Source organism: Ixodes scapularis, unplaced genomic scaffold (genome assembly GCF_016920785.2).
Source record: "Ixodes scapularis isolate PalLabHiFi unplaced genomic scaffold, ASM1692078v2 PGA_scaffold3__209_contigs__length_174095766, whole genome shotgun sequence".
NCBI classification, from domain to species: Eukaryota; Metazoa; Arthropoda; class Arachnida; order Ixodida; family Ixodidae; genus Ixodes; species Ixodes scapularis.
Genome location: NW_024609868.1, coordinates 160,071,983 through 160,079,719, shown reverse-complemented (window position 1 = coordinate 160,079,719; position 7,737 = coordinate 160,071,983). Strand labels below are relative to the sequence as shown.

General features: G+C 50.5%; 1 non-coding gene across 1 annotated transcript; it reads left to right on the top strand.

The window, feature by feature from the left end:
- The first annotated feature begins 540 nt into the window (after nt 1-540).
- Nucleotides 541-613, top strand: Trnak-cuu. The gene has a single exon. It is a non-coding gene; the product is annotated as a tRNA-Lys (tRNA).
- The last annotated feature ends 7,124 nt before the right edge of the window (nt 614-7,737 follow it).

Below are 7,737 nucleotides of genomic sequence, written 5' to 3'. Positions count from 1 at the left end.
AAAGGCGATCAGACCCGTGGGATGATATACGATCGAGGTACAACGCTCGAAACCCAAAAAAAGAAGGAAAAAAAAAGAATAATCTTGTCCACCGCTTTACAACTTCTCTCAGCCGTCACCGACGTCGCAGGTTGTACCGCCTGTGTTTCGGGAACGGGCCGTCGTCGGCATCGGTCTGATCCTGCGAAAAACCATCTTCCGGGATGTGGAATTGTTGAAGGTCGGTGACATGAGTTGGTCCAGTGGACTCACCACTGAAATGGTGAATTAGCGTGTATGTAAGCGGGGAAAGCTTTTTGCCTACACGAAATGGACCATCCCACCTGTTGGCCAGTGAGGCTGCCTTTCGCCGCGTCACTCAGGGGGTGAGTGCGCCTGAGCACCAAGTCTCCCACCTCAAACTGCAGGTCTCGGCGTCCCTGGTTGTACTGGTCGGATTGTTGCAGTCTGGCAACGTCAAGGTTCTCCCGGGCTTCCTTGAGGTTGATGGTGAAACGCTTTCGCAGGTCGTCTGCGAACTTTGTGTAGTTGCGGTCCTGTGCCCGGCTAGCTCAGTCGGTAGAGCATGAGACTCTTAATCTCAGGGTCGTGGGTTCGGGCCCCACGTTGGGCGCCATGTGGTAGGGTTGCCTTGCTGCATGCCCATCTGGGAGGAACAACACGGAGCCGGGGTTTCCAAAACGAGAAACTACATTTATTAAAGTAACAGGAATGGATTGTTAGTATCAAGGTCAAAGTAAAACATTGCCGGAGCGTTCCAACTGCACGCCTCCGTGGCCACGGTCCGTCCTCCCTCTCTGTGGGCGTGTGCCTTCTTTTATAGGCTTTTGTGCTTTTCTATACGTGCGCTATTGCGCGCCTCGGCCGTTGTCCAGTTTGGGCATTCGGCAGCGGCCTCTGGCCGTGGTGGGAGACTTGCTCCCACAGCCTTAAAGAAAAAGGAACACAAACAGTTTTCTCCGGACAGAACCTAGAACTATTCTCATCAGCCCATGTAGACATTTTATTTATGGCCAGTTGTAGCTGCCGCTCACAGCTGGACATATTACATGACGCTACAGATATCTGAATGTCATCGACATATAGCGAGTAACATACTGAAGGAGGAATGAGTTTACAAAGAGAGTTATTCTTTATTGCAAAGAGTGTGACGCTTAGGACTCCACCCTGAGGAACACCGTTCTCTTAAACGAACCAGTCTGATAAAGTTGTTCCCAACCGAACTCGAAAAGTGCGTTTGCACAAAACGCTCTTTATACACTGAAGCATTCTACCGGGTATTTCGTACATAGAAAGGTCGTGCAATATGCCATACTTTCTAGTGGTGTCATAGGCCTTGTCCAAATCAAAGAAAACAGATACACAATTCTGCTTGTTGATGAATGCCTCGCGCACAAAGGTCTCCAGCCGCACCAACTGGTCTCTTGTAGAGCGTTCAGGCCGACAGCCACACTGATTGATATCCAAGATATTATGCAGCTCGAGAAAATAAATAAGACGCCTGGTAATTAATCTTTCAAATGTTTTCCCCAGACAACTTGAGAATGCTATTGGTCTGTAACTTGCCGGAGGGGAAGGGTCCTTGCCAGGTTTCAACAGCGGTATAACTTCAGCCCGCTTCCATACAACAGGGAAGTAGGCATCACACCACAGGCCACTGAAGTATGTGAGAAGAGCACTGAGTGACTCTCTAGATAAGTGTCGGATCATGTCGTTGTGAATTCCATCGGGACTGGGGGCAGAATTCTTGCTGGAGTTGAGAGCCACTTCGAGCTCAACCATTGTAAATGGCTGATTGCAAGCTGCAGACGCTCCCCCTGTGAAGCAGAGCCTCGTCTTTTCCATGCTTGCCTTACGCTTCAGGAATGCTGGAGGGTGATGTGCGGAGCTTGAAACAGCAGCGAAGTGAGTGCCCAACACATTAGCCTGGTCTAACAATTAGGCTTCAAAAGAAGGAAAAGCGGGATCATAAAACAACGGTATTTTCCCTCGACCTTGTGAAGTCGGTCCCACACTTCCTTTGCTGGAACATAGCCGCTGATGGAGGACAAGTAACCTCTCCAAGATTTTCCTTTAGCCTGCTTCCGCGTCCAGCGGGCACAAGCTCTGCGGCTCTTGAATTCCATCAAGTTCACCGATGTCGGGTATCTACGAAAGACACCCCAAGCCTTTGAGGTGGAACAATCCTAATTCCACCATGGCTTACATTTCTTGGGGATGTTCGAAGAAGTTTGAGGGATGGAGGAAAGGGCAGCACCAATTATAAGCTCTGTGATGTAGGCTGTGGCATTGTCATGAGTTAATGAAGAGAACATAGAGGGAACAAGCTTGGATTTTCGGCTAAAAGAGCCCAGTCTGCTATTTCTAGCTTACAACGCGGAGTCCGCTTCATGAGACTGGGAATAGATTTCAGGCTCTCCAAAACAACCGGAAAGTGGTCGCTTCCAAAAGGATTATTTAAAATGCTTCATGTGATACAAGACACCAAGGATGGAGATGAAACGGAAAGATCAATGGATGTAAATGAGTTGTGAGCTGCGCTAAAAAAGGTAGGCTTTCTGCTGTTCAAAAGACAGATTTGATGACAATAAAAACCGTTCAATGACCCCACCACGCGAGTCCTGGCGTGTGCCACCCCACGAGGGGTGGTGGGCATTAAAATCTCCTAAAAGTAAAAAGGGGTGAGGGAGCTGAGTAACTAAATCATGGAGATTATGAATATGCAGTGGAACATTTGGTGGAATATAGATGGAAACAATGGTGATGAAGCGGTCCAAGAGGTGACGTACAGCTACAGCCTCAAGGGGTGTAGAAAGAGGAATCTGAGAACAAGCACCTCCATTTTGGACGATTACTGCTACTCCACCAGATCAGTTTGATGTGGAACGATCTTTTCTAAAAACTTGGTGACGACGTAAAATCGACACATGATGATCATTAAGGTGCGTCTCTTGTAAAAAGAGAGCTATAGGACGGAAGTTGTCCATAAAACAGTTAACATCGTCAATATTCCGTAAAAGGCCGCGGCAATTCCACTGCATAAAAGTAAATTTAGCCATTATTCTAAAACTAAGTTAAAAATTAGTAAATAGTAAAAGTAGTAAGGTACAAGTAAAAGTAAAAACGTCAACTCTGCCGCGCAGGGCAATAAAGAATGTACAACATCACGTTGGTGGGATTACCGGTTTTGTTCTTTTGTTTTTACTCTTAGTAGTCTGCCACTCCATCTCGTCTTGGTCAGACGCGGGAGTGGAGCCTTCACACTCATCCATGGCTCAGTTTCCTGAGGCGAGGCTTTTCCTGCAGGTTTCTTTAGGTTTGGTGAACGGGCCGCCATGCGCCGTCCGCGGCCAGACCCAGCCAAAGGGGCAGAGGAGGTGCTGGGCGAAGCGTCGCCCAAGTCCACCCGTTCCTTTCCCTTAGGCGCTGCAGGTGCGGCACGAGAGCCATGCCGCTCCATCGATGATGCTCTCTCCAGGGAGTGTGGGCGAGAGCGTCGACCCTTCTCCCTGGAAGGAGATCGCGGAGGAGGGACAGTTGCGGCAGCCACCGGCCCCTCCCGGGTTTCGGAAACAGCCTGAGAAGACCCAGGCTGTTGCCTTGTTGGAGCTCGAGGGTTCGCACTCTGGCTTGGAGGGTCCGTAGACCGCCCAGCCGAGATTAGATGCCCCGGAAGCTGAATCTTCAGCTGGGGCGTGGGCGACTGCCGTGGCTTCCCATAGTTTTAGAAAGGACGTTTGGGTCGCCACTGCTACCATCAGTGGTGCAGGTCCCCGCTGCACCACCTGGGAATAGCTGCCCTTGCGCAAGAATGCGAAGCGACGGCGTGCCTCTGGATACGAGACATTTTCTTTCACTTTAAGATTAAGTACTTCCTTTTCTTTTTTCCACGTTCTGCAGGATCGAGAGTATGCAGGGTGGCGATCACCGTAAATTACACAGTGTGGGTCGTTGGTACAGGACTCCCGGGGTCGTCAGATTTGGCACATTTCGCACACGTGGATTTTCCATGGGAATGCTGGGAGCCAAGGCCAAACCTTTGGCATTTGAAACACCTTCGAGGATTAGGCACATAGGGCCTAACCCTGCAGTGAAGATAGCCAGCCCTAACAGCATCGGGGAGTGTGGTGGAATCAAAAGTTCGAACTATGTGTTTCGTTTTCCGCTCCTGACCATCCCGACGCAGGGAGTTGCGCCTTGCAGCTACAACTCCTTGGTCAGAGAGCCCTTCAAGTATTTCAGTGTCGAAACTTTCGATCAGGTCATCCTCAGAAATAACGCCCTGAATCGTATTGAGTGTACGATGGGGTGAAAGGGTCACTTTGTGAACAGACACGGAGTTCAACGCCAGGAGTGCTGTACTGTTCTGTCTGGATTCAATTTCCACAATGAGGTCACCTGAGGGCATCTTTTTGGGTTGAAAGTTCTTACCGACCGCACTTTCTAGCACTTTCGCAACAAGAAAGGGGGATATCTTGGAGAGTGGGTGTCATCTTCGGAGTGCATAACCAAATATTTGGGAACGCAGGAGGAGATGGGGTCGTGTCTTTTCTAGGGACTTCGGTGCGGACATTTTTCAGGGCCCGATCAGAGGGAGGTTTAACTTGAGAGCCGATAAAGATGGGAGAAAGATTCAGTGCCCGAGTGCACCGCCCACCACGGAGCCCAACGAGGGGGTAGGTAATGTGCCATAGCAACATGGGCTTGGCTAACACAATTACTCTACCAGTCCTGCCCGGGCACTATACCCTAGTGTGGTTGCAGGGACAAGACCTGTTTCCACTCAAGGTTGGCCCTTGCTGCCTAAGAAGGTGAAAAAGGAAAGAAGAGAGTGTAGAAGAAAAGAGAAAGACGTGGGAGGAAAAGTAAAAGAAGGAAGAATACGGTAGAAGAGGCGGCTGGCTGAATCATCCTGGTCGGGCCAAGCCAGGACACCCGTCTACGAGAAGCAGGGGCCGAAGTGGTGTATTGCCTCGCCGGGGTTGCCCCGAAGGGTCCAAACATACCCCGGGTGCCTTTTTTTTTTAGTTCGAATTTGTTTTGTTTTAGCAAGGTGTTGCCATGAACGACGCCAGGGTCCCCTTTTCCCCGGACACGGGTTAAGCCACGCACAGCCAGACGTGGGTGGGCGAACCCAGATGGCTCGGGGTTCGTAGTGACGCCACTCATCAAGCACCTTCTCTAAAGTAGGTGCCCCTGCGTGCGTGTATGGTGGCCCACGTGGCTGGGGTCCGTGGTGACGCTACTCACCAAGTACCTAGCACAGAAGGTGCAGGCGCCCCCTGCGGGGCTTGGAGTACGTGGAGAGGCCACTCTCCAAACACCTGCTTTCACAGGTGCCCCCTGCGGGGTCGCGCGTTGTGTAAATGCAAGTTAACGAATGCGTTGACTCGACTTCACCTAACTACGTCGTCAAAAATGACGTCTTGACATTTGACAAGTCCCATTCAAGTAATTTGCCTTCGTGCAAACGATTAGCAATTATCCAAACCGAACACCTCCATATACTAACACTTTTTTATCTTAAATGAAACTTAACAATTCGTAGAAGCCGCGCTTTCAATACCGGAGTCTCGCAGTCAAAATAAATGGTTACTTCAATTGCTAAAACTGAGTTACTGAGAACAAGTCGAGCCTCGCCTCTGCGTCTCCCGGTGACCAACCTTTCTGGGCAGTCTAATGTCGAACTCAAAATCCGCAACGAAATACTTGATGCACGGCGCATTCCACTCAACAATCACATTCACGGGCAGTATCCAGACGCCTTCATGCCATCGTCGTCGCTGCTTCAGATAACATTCCAGATGAAAAACCACGAAAGACCGCGCCCGGAGCGTCGTTCATGGCAACACCTTGCTAAAACAAAACAAATTCGAACTAAAAAAAAAAGGCACCCGAGAATATTGAAAATACTCAAAAGAAAGAGAGACAGAGACAGAAACAAAAAAAAAAACGTGTTCGCTTGTACGTCATTCGACCGGCGTGTTGAAAATGGCGATCTTCAACCGTCCTTGTGGAAATGCTGTGTCCGTGTGTTGTTTGTAGTGGGAGGGGGAGGGGGAAAAGATTTTCGTACTGTTGCGTTGGGGACGGTGACGACCTCAGGTGCGGAACCAAGAGTCGGGGCTGTGGCTCGCTGCTAGCATGGCCCCGAGGAAACAGGCCTGGAGTGGGAGCACTAAAGGAGAACTTTTATATACAGTGAATATACAAGTAGCATGGTCGACTGGTTAATCGGCAATCGGCAGTCCGCAGTCGGCGACTTCGGGCCCTCTGAGCCCAAGTTATATAGCCCTCCGAGGGCGAGAAGGCCCTCTGAAAGAGAGGAGCCTTCTCCGGTGTTCGCGTGTTCACAAGGTGTCCGAAGTGCGGGTGCGGCTGATGCGATTTCCCGGTGTTCTTTCAGCGAGGGGCAGATGATGTAATCCCTCTACGTTCTTGCCGCGCTACAGCGGCTGGTGTAATGAGTCGACGTTCTTGCTGCAACCCAACACCGACAGACCCACACACACACAGGCACGCACACGTACGCCGGTGTTTCGCCTTGCGAGGGCCCGCGATTCCAGATGGTCTCGTGGCTTCAGGAAGACGTTCTTTTTTTAGTTTAAAGCCCCCAGTGAAGGCCGTCGCAACAGTCCCTCCGCCGCCCGGAAGTCGGTCCCGAAGAGAAGAGGTCAGCAGCCACTCCTTTGAGGGACCGCAGTAGTGCCGATGAGGAGGTGGATCACCGTCTCCGGCTTTTCTTGAGTGCCGCGCCTTCTCTCTGCTCATCTCCAAGCGCTTGGGGCAGCTTTTGAAAAATCTTGAGAGGATGAGAAAATTGAACCGAGACCGCACTGCAAATGCGCATCTAAAAGGTATGAAAATCGCTCTTAGCAAGATCACAAATAAAACTAAACCCCTACCAGGGCTCGGCACCCGCAAGAAAGCAACAAAAGGCACAAAACCAAAATCAATAGTATCCCAGCTTGGGTACAATTGTTTAGCAAAATAGAGTAACATTTTGGCATCCATGAGCTCGCTCAGTAAAGACTTGTCTCTACTCACTTATGAGCGTCGGCTCAAGCCATCCGCGTTGGTGTGCAGTTTACCCTTTTTGTACCTGACCTCAAAAGAAAACTGTTGCGAAGCTAGGCTCCAGCGAAGAAGTCGGACATTTTTGGGCGACATATTCTGCAACCATTGGAGGGGACAATGGTCCGTCTCGATGATGAACCTCGAGCCTGCCCCATAGCACGCAAGCTTTTGCACGGCCCACACCAAGCAAGCGCACTCTTTTTCCAAAGCGCTGTAGGCTTCTTCGCGATTTGTCAGCTTTCAACTGACGTACAAGATGGTATGCTCCTCGCCTAAGTCGTTGGTCTGGCTTAGCACGACCCCAAGACCGCGGTTGCTGGCGTCGCACTGAATGATAAACGTGAGCTCATAATCTGGCGCCCTCAGGACTGGTTTGCTCATTAGAGCCTTCTGCAGAGCGCGAAAAGCCTGCTCTTTTCGATCATTCCAACGAACCTCTTGAGGCTCTGTCTTTCGGACGGCGTCAGTGAGTGGGCTAGCAACATCCGAATAATTTGGGATGTAGTGTTGGTAGTATCCTGCAATGCCTAGGAAATACCTAATGTCGGTTTTTGTGAGCGGGTTGAGGAAACTCCTCGTTGGCTGCAAGCTTTACCTCGGACGGTCGGCGGCAACCGCGACCCACCACGTGTCCCAAATACGTTACTTCTCCCCTTCCCA